This window comes from Trachurus japonicus, chromosome 3 (genome assembly GCF_045865225.1).
Source record: "Trachurus japonicus isolate A0001 chromosome 3, Traja_1.0".
NCBI lineage: Eukaryota > Metazoa > Chordata > Actinopteri > Carangiformes > Carangidae > Trachurus > Trachurus japonicus.
This window is the reverse complement of record NC_140909.1, coordinates 16,296,196-16,313,294: the sequence shown is the minus strand read 5'-3', so window position 1 is coordinate 16,313,294 and position 17,099 is coordinate 16,296,196. Positions and strand designations below refer to the sequence as shown.

Genomic DNA, 17,099 nt, shown 5'->3' with positions numbered 1-17,099 from the left:
GTTACAGGTGTTTGTTATCTCCTTGATTACTCGTACCAGTTTGCAGCACATCATCACATTACAATGAATGACAACAGGTTTGAAAGCAGTGTGCTCTCTGTAGCCGAGTGGCAGAGTAAAGGTTTAGTGATCATATGGTCATGGGTTCGATTCCAGCCTCAGTCTTTTCACTTCATTGCTTGACTTTTGATTCCAATTATTCAGCTGTCATTGGACAGTCTTTGATTCCTCATAGTATAAAGCTCATTGTAACTCAGGTTCTCTGTGGCCATATGGTTAGTGCTCAGCCTGAAATTCACAGACATTTTCATTCTAAGTCATTCAAGCTTGACTCTCAAGCTTTCTTGATGTTGACAGTGTGCAGATCATTAACAGACAACAGTCTCTGCAACTGTGTGTGCACCGTGGCCTAGAGGCAGAGTGGAAGTCTAATAACCATGAGGATGTGGGTTCGATTCTGACCTTGGTCAAACATTTGTATGGTGATCACAGCTTGCACTATTTGCTAATTCTGCAACAGCGTTCAGTTGCTGTCAGCAGTCACACCATTTCCATTCTTGGAAATGCTTTTTCTAGTTCTTACTACTTTCCTCCTTTTTACGGTCTTTAACTAGTCCTTCATACTTTGTGCGACTTCAACAATTCATATATCAAAACGTGCAGCTTTTTTTGAACTTTATCGGCATTACTTTTCTCTTTTTAACTATTTATACTTTTTAAAATATTTAACTTTTTCTGCAATTTTTTTCCCATAGGAATGCATTGAAAACATCTTCAAACTTTTAAAATCTTCTTACTACTTTGAACCTCTAAAACTTCAGCATACTTTCTCCCACAGACTCCATTTGACTTTTAAATTGTAGACAAACTTTTAATCTATTCACATATTACTCAGCTTATTGATATCTTCAACAGTTTTTAGGTATTTGGCTGTTTTAAAATCATTAAAATTTTCGACAAAATCCAACTTTATAATGGTTGTGTATTGCGTTTAACGAGCAGGGCTTAGAGTGAGTGACATCATCATTAGAGTGAGAGGGATCGAAAAAACATTCAGGATTTTTTCTGGATAAATTGCCAGCACGGCCACAAATTAAACTCTAGACACATGATTTCCTCACCGGTTTGTAGCCACACTTGTCGTCTCTCATCTGATGTGCTGAAAACAGCAGACAGACTTACAGAATTGTCTCAGTGAGCCTAATTGTCCAGCTAGACCCGCTCCAGTGGCTCATCCACTTCAATATAAAAGTAGGAGCTGATTTTTTTAGAAAAGCAGAAATGCCCCCCTTTTCTACCCTGCGACGGCAAGAAAAGTTTTTGCCCTACAAACATTTAATTCACATCAATGTGCTCAGGAAGGTCTCCTTGCCCAGTAGTCATGACCACATTCTGATAAGAGATTTACGGTTCTCTTTTTCTGGGCTGTTTTGGGAAGCTGCACAGAGCTCAAATCTCTCTGCTCTGCTCTGCTCTGTGTGCAGTTGGTCCAGCTGTTGGGGCCAGCTCGTTATCAAAGTCTATTAATAGAACAGGTCAGGTGCAGCCTGGCCGCTCGTTAAGATGTTTTTAAACACAGCCCCACACACACACATGATAAACCAGACTGACAGAGGATGTCCACGCACAAACACAGGCATCACACTCACACAGACAGACACACACAGACACTCACACACAGTCACACATGCACACATACACAAACAGACAAACACACAAACACAACACTGTTCCACACAGTATAATGTAAGCAGTTAGTTGAGTCGCCATGGTAACTTCTGAGGGCAGGCTGCCACGCAGGTGTAATCAATCAGATCATTAGGGAGAGAGGAGTTCTGTGGCGCTTAACAGTTTTACTTTCTGCACATGTACACGCAGGCAGAGAGACCGTCAGACTCACACACCCAGACACACACACAGGTTTTCAGCTCAAATTCATCAGCCTCTCAATTATTTACAGGTGGAGCCTGGGATATAGGATGCAGCTTTTAACATGTGTCAAATCTATCTATCTATCTATCTGTAGGTTCCTAATCAATGAAGCCATGAGCTTGACGCTCTCCTCCCTCATAACATCCACTTCAAAGGCAAAAAAACTCCACACGTTCTTTCGTTCCTTTTCATAGTTTACTCCAAAAATAAAGCAAGATACAATCCAGCATGATGAAAATAAAAAAGGCCAGAGCAAAATATCTAGAAAATGCTGAGTAAATGCAGAGGTAAAGGCAGAGGTAAAGGCAGAGAGGTAAAGGCAGAGGTAAAAAAAAAACTGTGTGGCTCCACTCCATGACGACTGACCTGACTGACTGCTTCACGTGAATCACGCACACACGTATCAATCCGCATTAAAGGTTACATGCGCAATTTTTAACCTCTAAACATCCATACATTTTTAAGTGAAATGAATTAAATAGTAACTTATTAATATTAACTGTTCACCTGTAAATAATGTAAATAACCTATTTTTATCATAATTAACAACAACCTCTTTTTAGATGTAAACTTAAATTATTATCCAAATACTAATCAACTAAAAATAGCATTTAGGCTCCTATAGGCTCCTATACTATCTATCTATCTATCTATCTATCTATCTATCTATCTATCTATCTATCTATCTATCTATCTATCTATCTATCTATCTATCTATCTATCTATCTATCTATCTATCTATCTATCTCTTCAAACCCTTTGTCTCTTTTTTCACTTTCTTTCCTTCTTTTACTCCTTCATTTGTATTTTACATAACTTATTTCTATATTTCCCTCTCCATCCATCCATCCATCCATCTACTTCGTTCTATCTATCATCCCCCTCTCTCTTTTTCTTCTTTCTTTCTTTCTTTCTTTCTTTCTTTCTTTCTTTCTTTCTTTCTTTCTTTTACCCCATTTCTTTTTACTTCTTTGTTTCTTTCTACTCCTTTTCTCTTTCTTTGTTTCTACCCCATTTCTTTCTTTCTTTCTTTCTACCGCTCTCCGTATATCTCTCTCTTTCATTTATCCACCCCAATTTCTTTCCTTCTTTCTTACTACCCCTCTGTCTCTTTCATTCATTCTCTATTCTCTTTATCTTCTATCTTTCTGTTTTTTTTTCCTTTGTCTTTCTCTATCTACCCGTCTCTCTGTGTCTTTTTCTTTCTTTCTTTCTTTCTTTCTTTCTTTCTTTCTTTCTTTCTTTCTTTCTCCCTCCATCTACCCTTCCCATTTTCTTTCTTTGTCCTTTTCTTTTTTCTCTCTTGTTCCAACCTTTTTCTTTCTTTCTTTCTTTCTTTCTTTCTTTCTTTCTTTCTTTCTTTCTACCGCTCTCTGTATATATCTCTCTTTCATTTATCCACCCCAATTTCTTTACTTCTTTCTTACTACCCCTCTGTCTCTTTCATTCATTCTCTATTCTCTTTATCTTCTATTATTCTGTTTTTCTTACCTTTTTCTTTCTCTATCTACCCTTCTCTCTGTGTCTTTTTCTTTCTTTCTGTCCTTTTGTTCTTTCTTTCTTTCTTTCTCCATCTACCCTTCCGATTTTCTTTCTTTCCTTCTGTCCTTTTCTTTTTTCTCTCTTCTTTCTTTCTTTCTTTCTTTCTTTCTTTCTTCAGCTCATTTAGCATTGTTTCAACAATTTCTTCAGCATTCACACCATTTCCATTCTTGGAAATGTTTTTTCTAGTTAAAACTGTTGCTGTGCTGTGTGAGTGTGTCGTAGTTGTGCTAGTGTGCGCAATGGCACAGGCTGCACTTGTCAAGTGTGTCCCGATTGCTTTTAAATATCCCCCCACACGCTTGGCCACTATATGTAAATATACGTTCCGCCGGCAAAACGTCACCAAAGTGTGTGCGTAACCAAGCGCACTGAGCCAAGTGTGGAGGAATGGGACAGCCCCCCTGTCTCTGCCCGATTTGTTAATTAGTGTGGGGAGGACCACCTGTGCAACAGGAAGGGGCTCATGCGCACCAACGTGCTCACACAGCAACAACAACAAAAAACTCAACTGCACTATATGATTAGCTACATGGAAATTGCTGATCAATATTTAAAATCTCAAGAAACTCTATAGGCCTAGGCTACTCAATCATTTAATTTCGCTTCTTTATCTCCTGTTGTTCTTCTCAATTTCAATCTCCACTGCCTCTTTCTCAGTCTTCCTCTCTGTCTTCCACGTTTGGACCTTGTCCACATATAAACAATGAGCAAAAAGACCTCCAATACAGCCCAGAGTCTAATCTGCACTGAAAATGATAGGCACATTGCCAAAGCACATTGTTATGCTTTGGCAGTAATTGAGGGTCATAAATGTTACCTGTTCGGCAAGGCTGAGTAATTCCTGAGGTGATTACTGTGGTGTTATTATTTATGAGCCTCAATCATTCTTGAATACTTATGCAGGCAGCTGATAACAGAAAAATATGTCAGTGGCAACAGCAGCAATGTGTGATCATCAGCAACGGTGAAACACAAAAAAGACATCACAGAGTCAGTGTCAGAGGCTTCAGACAGATGGCTTCTTAACATCACTGATGAACAGTGTGTTAGCCATGATTGTTGGTTTTATTCCTGACAATCACACTTAAAAATAGATGGAAAGATGGAAACGATTTTGTCATTGTTTGGATGTGTGTGGTCTTATGTGAGCATTTATGCATGTGTGCCTGTGTATAAGTGAGTCTGTAAACCCTCCAAGGTGTAATTTAAAGGCTATTTAATATTTAACAGCTGACACAATAAAATAACTAATGCAAAACCTGTGCAATGAAAAACCTTACCCAGGCTGACATTTACCACAATGCACTTTAGAGGCACACACATGTACACAAAGAGCCGTTTCTGTATACTGTGCGTTCACACCAAACGCTCCCGACGCTTTTGGTGTGAACCATAGACTGTAAAAAGAATGGACGTAGCGTCCGTGACGTCACCCATTGGTTTTGGGGAGTCGTTTTTGTGACTCAAATATGGCGGCCTGAACAGTGCCATGTTGGATTGGCCGGCCGAGAACCCGCCCACTGGCCTCGAAGCAGCCTGTCTCCGGACCGCTCCGGACCTGTCACTCAACGTTTCCGCGCCCTAATTGGTCAGAGTTTTAACCTAATAACAGTAAAACGGTAGAGTTTAAAAAAAATTCACCCCCCTCAGAGTGTGTGCGGGGGTAGAAACTATCGATTGAGGAAAAAAAACGTTCTGACACCAGGCTTTTAACATGTTTACTGAGGATGTAAAATCGGCGATTTTAACATGGGGGTCTATGGGGAATGCTCCCTTCTGACACCAGCCCCCAGAGGAAGCCGGGGGGATTGCAGTTTTTTGAACGCGGAAGTGAGCTTCACTTCTCAGACCCACAACTGCCCCCTTGGTGTGAACGCACATACAGGCACACATAAAGACACACTAACACACACACACACACACTGGGCTTTTGTTTGGATTGTTTTCCCACTTTGGAGAGAGAAAGAAAGAAATGGATTTTAGGGCCGTTCTTTGATTGATAAACCATGTAGTGGGTTGGCAAATCCCCCATATGTGTGTGAAGGCCTCCTGACATACAGTAGTGTAGCTGTGTGTGTGCCTGTTTATCTGCCTGCGTGTGCGTACGTGCGTAGATGTTTGAGTTTATACAGGTCTTTCAGTGAGGTCTTAAGTAGCTTGTTCTATCTAAAGAGGGAGCAGTAGGAATGCCACGTTGTTTTGTCTTGTATGTCATACAGTCATACAAGGACATCTAGTCACAAGAGATTTATTCTGCTTTGCCTTTTTTTCTCTCAGCTGGAAGCTGTTCATAGATTACACAGCGCCAATCCACAGCTTTGACACTTGTGACTGGACTTGACAACCAACAAAATGCCACTGGGGCAATACTTGGTACTGCTCTCTTCTTATTATAACATTGAATCAATTTGATATGTGAAAGAAAGAAAGAAAGAAAGAAAGAAAGAAAGAAAGAAAGAAAGAAAGAAAGGCCTTAGGGGAACATAAAGTTTTAGATCTTGATACATACTTTACATTTATGGGAATGGCTCTTCTCAAACATAATCTCAGAATTGATCTGTGAAGACACTGTACAATACAGAGGATTCTTCTTAAACTCAGACACACTGATTGAAGCTAAAGGTGTATTTGAAGGCATGTTATCCACGTTCCAATTGATTTTTTTTTTCAAGGTAACTCGGGACAAGTCCTACAGGTATTTTTGTAGTCACTATTACAATACATGTCAGCTGTTAATGCCCTGATGAGAGGGGTTGTGATGCATTTTCACTAATTTAAATTATACTGCTCACATTTTTAAGCTATCTGGACATTTTTACACCTCACAGTGATGTTTGCGGTGTTGGCTTCTGTTTGCACTCTATCACAATTTACTGCCTTTCGCACTGAGCAGACCTGAATGTGACTTAACATAAATAATTCATCCTTGCGACACCTATGTACACAAGCCATTCCACTAAACGTCCTTCTTACTCCTCTACAGTGTTTTCAAATTCAAATTTGTCTCCTTGCATGCTTTGACTTGTTCCCTAAGCGGCACCCCAATGGCCAACGTGTCTCTGACTAGTTCTGATTGGATGTGCAATGCACAAAAAAGTAATGTAGTAATTTCAGTGGCAGATAACCTTGTGGTAACTTTCATATGTGTGAACTGCAAGTAGACTCTAAGGCCAATACCTTTTCCAATGTGAATGGCAGTGTTACTGAATTAAGTTTTATTGGGTGAGACTAGGACCTGTGCACATGAGGTGTGAGACAGAAGGTTTAGTAATGTCTCTGTCTTGTGAGTCACTTTGGATAAAAGTAGGCTATGATGCAAAATGAGACCATGAAAATGCCAGAGACACTCACAATGAAAAAATAGACAGAATAACATCAGATTAAACACAGCCCAGATAAAAAAAACTTGTATTGTTGAGTTTCTGAGAATGAATCAACACAAAGTGATCACTCACTCTATCACTCACATGAGACTCTAATACTCAAAATGAAACCATGACGCTCCCCAGTGTCAATATTTGGACAGAGTGGGCAGCACTTCTGTGCTTTTGTGGCTTTCCTGTACAATCTTGTATGTTTTTTTTTTCTTATTTTCTTTTTTAGCACATTAATAGTGGAAAAAAGCTGTCATCCAACATTAAAGGGTTGCACTGGGTAGGAAAAGTGACTGAGAAACATAAAATGTTCTTTAAGCAGTTGTTGCCAGTGTTCCTAAAAAGCAGCATCCCCTGCTGCTCTGCTCAGGTGTGAACAGCAGGGGACTGTGACTCAGCTGCTGCATCCGAGTGTGAATGGTTTTTAGGTTTTATATTAACAAAAACGCAGCATGTACACTTCAAATAACTGACTGGAAAATATGCATATGAGAAAGTAAAGGGCTTAACTGGATATTGTGCCCAATAGTATTTTAAATATTTCCAACAAGTAGGCCCAATAGATGGAAGTCCACCAAAGTGTTTCCACTGGCAATATTATATGATTTGCACATGCTGTAGATCACAGACGGGAGCTCACATCTGCTTCAGAATGAATTCATGAAAAACTATAGCAACAACCTGTTAAGTGGACGAATGTTTTCCATCAAACCAATCTTCATTAAGGAAGTACATTTATAAGGTCATAATATGAAAGCATTTTTTATCCGAATGTGTAGGTGTTACTGACACTTGAACAATTTTCACTCTAAAATTAACAAGAACTTAAAGAAAGTAAAACATTGTCTCGTTAAACAGTTAACAGTAAAAACTGGTAATGTTCTGACAGAATGTATTTACAATGAGTTATAAATTCACCCACCCCAACAAAACATTATAACATTTGTCTCAAAAATGTCATGAACCCTCATGTTTTATTCATAGTATATGGTCACTACCCATAACAAATAGTTGCCTTCCTTTGCTCCATTTTTCTTTAAAGTTAGTGGGATATAATAAAAGCTGTTTTACAAGAATCAAACAATTACATGTATTTAGCTATTTCAAATAAACTAATAAGAACATTATTATTTTCGTTGCTCATGGCATTTGCAACAGATGTTGATGTAACTCACCAGCACAACATATTCATAGGAATAAATTCTATTTGGCTATAGTAACTGTGATACATTATGAATGAAGCAGACCAGACAGATATCGAATGCCAGGAGGAGCCGTTCTTCAATCCATTGGTACGGAAGCTTATTGCATTCATTCAATAAAAAAAAATACAGATCCTGTTTTTCTGAGTAATTTTTTCTGTTTTTCTGAGTAATTTTTTTTTAAATCAGTTTTTCTGAGTAATTTTTTCTGTTTTTCTGAGTAATTTTTTTTTAAATCAGTTTTTCTGAGTAATTTTTTCTGTTTTTCTGAGTAATTTTTTTGGATCAGTTTTTCAGAGTAATTTTTTTCCTGTTTTTCTGAGGAATTTTTTTTGGATCAGTTTTTCTGAGTAATTTTTTTCCTGTTTTTCTGAGGAATTTTTTTTGGATCAGTTTTTCTGAGTAATTTTTTTCCTGTTTTTCTGAGTAATTTTTTTGGATCAGTTTTTCTGAGTAATTTTTTTCCTGTTTTTCTGAGTAATTTTTTTTGGATCAGTTTTTCTGAGTAATTTTTTCTGTTTTTCTGAGTAATTTTTTCCCCTTGTTTTTCTGAGTAATTTTTTCCCCTTGTTTTTCTGAGTAATTTTTTTCCCTGTTTTTTTGAGTAATTTTTTCTCTACTTCGAAATCTCGCGATAACTACGGAAGCCCTAAAGGGCCAAGTCCGTATACATTTTTTTATTATCGTTTTCTCGTGATAACGACTTATTATTTCGTTATCTCGAGATAACAAAGTCTGTTTTCTCGTGATAACGAATTAATTTATTTCGTTATCTCGAGATGACAAAGACCGTTTTCTCGTGATAATGAAATAATCATAGAATGTGTGGTTGACATGGTTGCCTAGCAACATGTTTCCCCGGTGCAATCGCTTCTGCTTACGGGGAAGTAGCAGCTGGTTAGCCGCTGTATGTTCGTAGCAGGGGGCTAATACCCACATAGCAAAAGGAGTCCGCCGCGGACCCGCCGCGGCTTCCGGAACGGACCCGCGAAACGGACCCGTATCGGAGTCCACTTGCACTCTGTGACGGATCCGCTACGAAGGCGGATCGCGGACCCGTCCTGGATCCGCGCTGCATCCGGTCCGCATCCGCGATTTAAATCATACCTCCGCGGCGGGTCCGTTCGGGGCCCGCAAATCCGCCGCGGATCCGCAACAGACTCATAATAACCTTCTGGCCCGGGTCCGTTCGGGACCCGCAAATCCACCGCGGATCCGCAACGGACGCAAAAAAAACCTCTGGCCCGGGTCCGTTTTGGACCCGTTCATCATTTTCAAAATCTCCATAAAATAGCTTAAAGCCTTTGGAAACCTGACTATATATAGTAAAAATGCTTATATTATATCAAAGTCAAGTGCCTCATTAAGCATCCACAAAAGTCTGAGTGACAATAACTATTCATAACTATTAGAAAACCTTGTTTAAAAACAGCTCATTTTGCTATTGAGGCACTATTGAGGCCACTGGTCAGGACAGTGTGGGCGTGGCAGATAACGCTATGATTGACAGCTCCATTGTCATAGCAACACGTCAATGGCGACCGTTAAAAAAAAAAAAAGTCCTCACCGGAGGACGTGCATCGATTGATTGATGCTGTTTAGCAGCTAACTAGTCTACCAGCTTCGTTTTGGAGCATCATAACCGTCTTTGGTCGTAGTCTCACAGAAAAAAAAGAAGCTTTTAACCGTCACTCCTGTCTGTGTGAGCGCCAGGAGGGGCTGACTGACACACACACTGAGACAAGGCAGGTCGCACTGGAAAGCTAATAAATGCTAAAAGCTAATCGCCAATTTACACACACCCTCCCTCCCTCCCCTCACCCCCCCCCCAAAAAAAAAAAAAAACCGGCTGTATCGGCTGTATGTAGAGAGGAGTTGTGAGGAGTTGTGGGCACACACACAGACAGACAGAGTGACACACAGACACAGACAAGGTAGGTCGCGCTGGAAAGCTAATAAATGCTAAATGCTAATCGCCACACACACACAACTCCTGTTGACATGGCTCTGGTTATGAGGACTAGAGGAGTGGAGGAGTGACCGTTAGCAGCAGAACGGTTTTGTTCGCCGCCACTGGGGGGCTGGATGAGAGAACTGACGTGGCGATTTATTAGTGGTAGGATTTATTGCGTGATAAATCCCAGAGATAACTCCGCCCAATTCAAACCTACTGTACAAAACCTTAAAAGACAAATATTTTCAATTTGGATGGAAACTTTTTTCTAATTATTTTTACATGTTTAATAATATGTACATAAGACCCTAAAATACATGGTTAGGAGGCTTTGGTGGATTTGGGTTTCCAGAGGCTTTAAACTAAAACTATAACTATGCCTAGCCTAGACTTCTACACCAAGCTTAAATCTGCATTGCCTTGCATTTTTAACCCAACACTATTGTCAATATACAGAAAAGGTTGAAGTCAAGACATCAATTAACTGTACAAAATGAGGCTACAACTTCAATGAAATGTGAAGCTAAAATATCAGAAAATGAATAACTGGTGAACGACAAGAAGTTCAATACAAATATTGTTTATTCTTTTAAAGTACATGCTACTGGGGTTCTCGCGTGGATGGAGGCGGGACACGTCTCCTCGCTGCACAATCTGCCGCAAGGTGGATGGCGTGTTTGGTCACCATCGTCATCTGTGGCTGACCTGTCACTGTATTTTTTCTTACAGCACCTGTAATCAAACAGACAGATATATAGGGAGTCAAGGTCATACCATGTTTAATTTCGAGCAAAAAGAAAAGAAGACATCAAACGTTAAAAAAAAAAAAAAAACAGCTGATCGCTTATGTGACAGGGTGAGGGTAAATAAACACAGCTGATGTGAGCGCAGACCTGTCAAAATGCCCTGTCCTGCGTCAGGTGTAACTTAATATGAACGCGGCTCAAAGCGCCTCTCACGGTGACCAAGCTCAGATAAATACATTGGATCAGCTGTAGTTTATCGCGTGTCCTCCTGCATAAAGCCGCAATATACCGGAGCTCCTAAAAAAAAAACAAAAAAAAACGCTACGTGCGGCGGAGCTGAAAACAGCCGAGTTCTCCTCTACTACAGCTGAACAGCTGACATGTGGTCAAGACGTACAGAGACCTGTCACAGTGTCACCTAAACTTCAACCTCAGACTGTCTGCTTCCTAGATGATCACACAGGGAGAGCATGAATGTGTGATGAGTTGTGTTACAGAGTCCTGTATCAATGTTTAGGCTCATTCGTCAGTGCTTTATGTTGTCATGATAATTAATAGGCCTATATGCTGAGAAATAAGATTGTAAATAAAACAAATCCTACAGGGAAGACCAATTTATGTTTAACGAATCAAATATTGTTTTGGTCATAGTAACTGATAATAAATAGGCTATGTTTAATTCTCTCTCTCACACTTTGAGAGTTTGCGGTGCTGACGAATGTAGTCCGGTTAGTTGGCTGGGGTCACGAAAATAAAGCGTTTTACTTCTCAAAACAATATGCGTTCAAAAGAGTGATACATTTGCATCACAAAACCGTTGTCCACAAAAAAGTCTGACCTCACAATCGCTTGCTGCTATTTTCTCTCCCTCCGTATCACTGCGCGCTGCCGCCTCTAGACGGCTGTGCGCATTTCCATCAGCTGTTTCATGGAGTTTATTGCTCGGATAGTTCACGTAAACATATCTGATTATGACACAAGTGATGAAGCCATCCCTTGTTTTAGCACAGAGCCAAGGGGAGACCTTTATGAACCTGATGTGATGCTGAACCTCATCAGATGGAGTTAGAACGGGCAGACACAGAGAGGAGGGACAGGGAAGCAACAAGCTGAAGTTAGACCACAGCTGCAGCTGTGACAGACAGGGTGACCGGGTGATGATCAGTAATGCAGCGCAGTCCGTGATGGAAGATCAGCCCGACAAATGTGCACACTATCAGGACGATTATTTTTTCTTGCCGCTATAAAATAGCGAGTCTACACACCAGCCACGTCCACTCTGTTAGCTGGCTCAGCTGACCGGTGGTCAAATGGTGGTTTGATCTTCAGATGTTGAACAAAGTGCATCCAAACGCCAGGCTAAAGAAAGAGCGAGGATCCTCTGACAGCTGCAGGTGAGCTACACGTCAGCTGGCTGCAGAGGAGTGCTGTTCTTTTTTTTTTTCCAGCAGCACCATCCTTGGAGGTGATGCACGCTGTCTGTATATTTGTTGGTCTGATCTTCCACCATGGACTGCGCTGCAACGATCACTCTTCTCTGCTCTAACCTCTTTCCTACAGTCTATGGAACTCCATCTGATGAGGTTCAGCATCACATCAGGTTCATAAAGCTCTCCCTTTAGCTCTGTGCTAAAACAAGGGTATAGATAGATATCAAAAGACCCGAACTATCCCTTTAATGAAAAATAAACACACACTTTGATATTAAGAGCACTACCATATTATCCTACAACTTAGCTGACTGTAAAGTAATTACAATGAGTAGATGTTTTAAAGTTTATATAAAATACGAAAGATAACATCTCAACATACTAAACCTAAGTAATACTTACCACATACTCTCTCAATAGATTCTCCGGGTCCTCATTCAGGTAAACGCAGAGGGTCTTTAGGACGCATTCTCTTCCCAGATCCACGTCATCATCCTACGGCAGAAAAGCAGAGGAGAAGTTGTGTTGTTTGAGTTCATGTCTGTGAAAATTCTCATTTGTCCTGGTAAAAGGCATTTTTGTCTTGAAGACAATCAGTTGTTACACCCCCAACCCAGAGAATATATTTACTTCATCCATTGGTGCAATGATGCCCCCTATTTCTTTTTCATTACTGAGTAATTGTTTAAAAATAATATACATAAATGAAAAAAAAACAATAAACTCAGAAAACAACAACTGATTTAGTAATACTCACCACTACTGCAGAGCCTTTGACACAGCACCCTGAGACATGTCAAATATTGCACAGCAACTGAACACCCTTTACACTGCCACATTCACTAGAGAAAGAAAGACAAATGGAAATTGGTTTAGTTTGTGGTGCCATATTATTTTGTGTTGTAATGAAGACTGATTATTAGACATATCTCTCCAAAATAGTTTCAACAAAAAAAATGAACATTAGAATCTTAAAGGCAATAGGACTTGCAGTAATTATCTTTACTTACAATATTAAAAAAGGAATAATATCATAAAAGAAGGCCAGACAACAAATGTAGCCTACAGGGACATCGATCTGCATCACCTGTTACAACAGAGCTGCGCAAAAGAGAAAAAGTGATCGCCCCCGAGAGCATTGTAATCATATCGGTTAACAAGCGTTGGTTATCATCAGTCAGAAAAAAAATTCAAAATGTGCATCCCGAAAACCAACAAAAGCAATTGAATAGTAGGCTAATACTCACCACTACACAGCAGCACCCAGAGACATGTCAAATATTGGCCTAGCTGGAGGATTATCTGCACAGTAAAAATAGAAAAAATGTTGAAAAAAAGTCAAGTATGTGGGTGTGTAGACAACATAAACTCAAGGCAGGACATAGAAGACACAAAACAGCTAACTTTAGTTGACTTAAGCTTAGCAAAATTGACAGCCCTCACTATTTAAAAAAAAAGAAAAGCTGTGTGCCCGCCCCTCCTCCCCAGCGAATTAAACATAGCCTATTTATGACCAAAACAATATCTGATTATATTTGATTCATTAAACACAAATTATTGGTCTTTCCTGCTTGATTTACAATTTTATCTTGTTTCTCAGCATATATTAATCATCATAAAGCACTGACAAGCTTAAACATTAATATTGCCAGTGTGCATGGCATGTGTGAGTGTGTTTGTACTGCTGCTGTAACTTGTGAATTTCCCCGTCGTGGGATGAATAAAGGCAGAGGGAGCGCTGTTGTACTGTATCAGCACGGGTGTGCGGCCTCGTGCCTACGACCGAATCACACCCGTGCTGATACACAGTACAACAGCGCCGTTAGCCGCTCGGCTAGCGAAAAGTCACGGAGAATTACGACATGAGGAGCAAAGAGAGGCTTAAAAAAGTCATTCTAAACTCCGTAGCGTTGGAGTTGGTTGCCCTCTTCATAAACATTACGGTGTTTTTTATTTTTTAAATAAAAGCCGAGCGGCTAACTAGCCGTTAGCGGCTAACTAGCCGGCTAACTAGCCGCTAACGGCTAGTTAGTTTTAAAGAAAAGAAAATAATTATTTAAAAAAAAAAAAAACACCGGAATGTGTATGAAGAGGGCGACTCGTAATTACTGGGAGTCGGAACACCGGGCATAGCCTACTTAAATCGAGGAAATGGGAGGTCGAGGTCGGAGAAATAGCAGCTAAGTTACATAAGTTACCGCTAGCATAGGCTAACGTTACACAGCATAACAGCTGCGATACATTAAAACAGATAACCATAACGTTACCAAATAAAAATGTGTGTTTTTTTTAGTCACACAACCACAACATATTCTCCCGAAATTGCTATCCCATTTTAAAACAAAATAGCTACAGACGTGCATCATCACATCTCAGCTAGAAGCTAACCTAGCCTGTTGCACAAAACTACACAAGTTCTAACAGTGCTAATATCAAACAACGTCATTACAAGCATTAATATACATGACGATTAAAAACACAAAGGCCAATGTTTACTGTGAATGTCGCAATACATCAATAAATCAATAAACTTACTAGAGGCTTCAGCACAACCGTGTCCCAGCAAAGAAAGATGACTCCTCTAGTCTCGGCTCGGTGTGGACTACTGTGTTCGACCGTTACAGTAAAGGCGCGTCCGTGTCCACACGTCCGACACGGGTCCGTCCGGGATCCGCTGTTTGACGGTAGAATAACGGCTCTGCCTGGAGGCGGGGCTGATCCTCTAGGCGGCGGCCAAACGAATGTGACAGTCACGCGGGTTTGGTGACTTGAATGCGGATCCGCGTCGGAGTCTCCTGCTGTGTGGGTACGTATTAACTGACTCGCCGCTCTGTGTGTGTGTCGCGGTGATAATTTAACCGTGAAAAGTAGGCTATAACACACACAACATAACGTTACAGCCGCAGTGTTGTGAGTGAATCATGTCGGAACAACCAGGCTTCATGAACCCGCTTCACAGACCCCGGTGCTTGGCCGCCACCGCCGCCGCCGCTGCTGCTCTAGTGGCGGCGGCGGCGGCGGGGTCTGTGAAGCGGATTCATGAAGCCTGGTTGTCCCGACATGATTCACTCACAACACTGCGGCTGTAACGTTATGTTGTGTGTGTTGTAGCCTACTTTTCACGGTTAAATTATCACCGCGACACACACACAGAGCGGCGAGTCAGTTAATACGTATTAGCCCCCTGCTACGAACATACAGCGGCTAACCAGCTGCTACTTCCCCGTAAGCAGAAGCGATTGCACCGGGGAAACATGTTGCTAGGCAACCATGTCAACCACACATTCTATGATTATTTCATTATCACGAAGAAAACGGTCTTTGTCATCTCGAGATAACGAAATAAATTAATTCGTTATCACGAGAAAACAGACTTTGTTATCTCGAGATAACGAAATAATAAGTCGTTATCACGAGAAAACGATAATAAAAAAATGTATACGGACTTGGCCCTTTAGGGCTTCCGTAGTTATCGCGAGATTTCGAAGTAGAGAAAAAATTACTCAAAAAAACAGGGAAAAAAATTACTCAGAAAAACAAGGGGAAAAAATTACTCAGAAAAACAAGGGGAAAAAATTACTCAGAAAAACAGGGGGAAAAAAATTACTCAGAAAAACAGGAAAAAAAAATTACTCAGAAAAACAGAAATAATTAGCCTATTCAGAAAAACTGATCCAAAAAAAATTACTCAGAAAAACAGGAAAAAAATTACTCAGAAAAACTGATCCAAAAAAATTACTCAGAAAAACAGGGAAAAAATTACTCAGAAAAACAGGAAAAAAATTACTCAGAAAAACTGATCCAAAAAAATTACTCAGAAAAACAGAAAAAATTACTCAGAAAAACTGATTTTAAAAAAAATTACTCAGAAAAACAGAAAAAATTACTCAGAAAAACAGGATCTGTATTTTTTTTATTGAATGAATGCAATAAGCTTCCGTACATTGGCATTCATACTTGTGGATGTTTTTTCTTTGAGACGTCTGAGAATCATACAGGACCAGTATTCCCAATGAGATGCTATTGTGCTTCTAACAAGGTTGTGGCTGTATCTGCTTGTGCCTTCACACCTCTTTGAATGTTCCTCATGCTCATGTCAAGGTCATAATTTGTGAATGTGGACTTGTGGTGTTGGGATGGACAAACAGCGTGATATTTGTTGCCAGAGCCCTAAAGCAAACGATGCTCACTAGATACTGAATCCTATGTTGAAAATGAAATCATAGAATTTCAGTATTGGAAAGGTCATAGGAGAGATGCCGGCGTGCAACTCACAAATATCTGATATGATGTGAGCCTATGGCAAACATCGACTTGTGCCTCAGCTTTTATTTCACCTCAGTCTCACAAGTTAAAGCAGATAACAGCGGCACGGCCGTTTCGGCTAATGCTGTGTTCAAGGCAGGCTTTTGAAACCGTAAGTTACAGCTTCAAGTCACAACTACGACTTGGTAGCGTTCCAGGTAACCCGTAGCTCGTGTTTTTACCGTCCTGTTGTCTGTGAAAGTTCCCTATAACGGCCACTCGTAACTTCCGACCCGTGAACTCGTACCAGATCGAACTGGTATGACTTCACAGGAAGGAAAAACACAAAGTACGAGTTTCCTTGAACGCACCATGAGTTAGCAGCCCCCGCCCTTGTCAGGCATCAATTGGTCCTCGTGCTACGTCACCACATTCACGCGCATCCCTTGGCTGCACACACAGCCCTTCATGCCGTTCTCTCTCCTCATTGGATAACACTTGTATCCCACAAGGAAAATTTTCTCCTCGGGTTACAGCAGAGCAGAGTGACGGAGAGACTCGTGTTTAGGCTGAAATACTTCATGTAAGTGATTGCTGGCGGAAAATAGGACTATTTAGGACTTATATTAACAAAAACATTCCACTGATATCTGCTTTAACTGTTTTTACTG

At 40.4% G+C, this 17,099-nt stretch overlaps 1 long non-coding RNA gene across 1 annotated transcript; it reads right to left on the bottom strand.

Moving 5' to 3' along the window:
- Positions 1–12,516: 12,516 nt before the first annotated feature.
- LOC146989817 (uncharacterized) lies at positions 12,517–14,909 on the bottom strand. Its single transcript, XR_015035628.1, has 4 exons — positions 14,719–14,909; positions 13,431–13,485; positions 12,941–13,025; positions 12,517–12,678 (listed from the first exon to the last, which is right to left on the bottom strand). It is a non-coding gene; the product is annotated as an uncharacterized LOC146989817 (long non-coding RNA).
- Between the last annotated feature and the right edge of the window lie 2,190 nt (positions 14,910–17,099).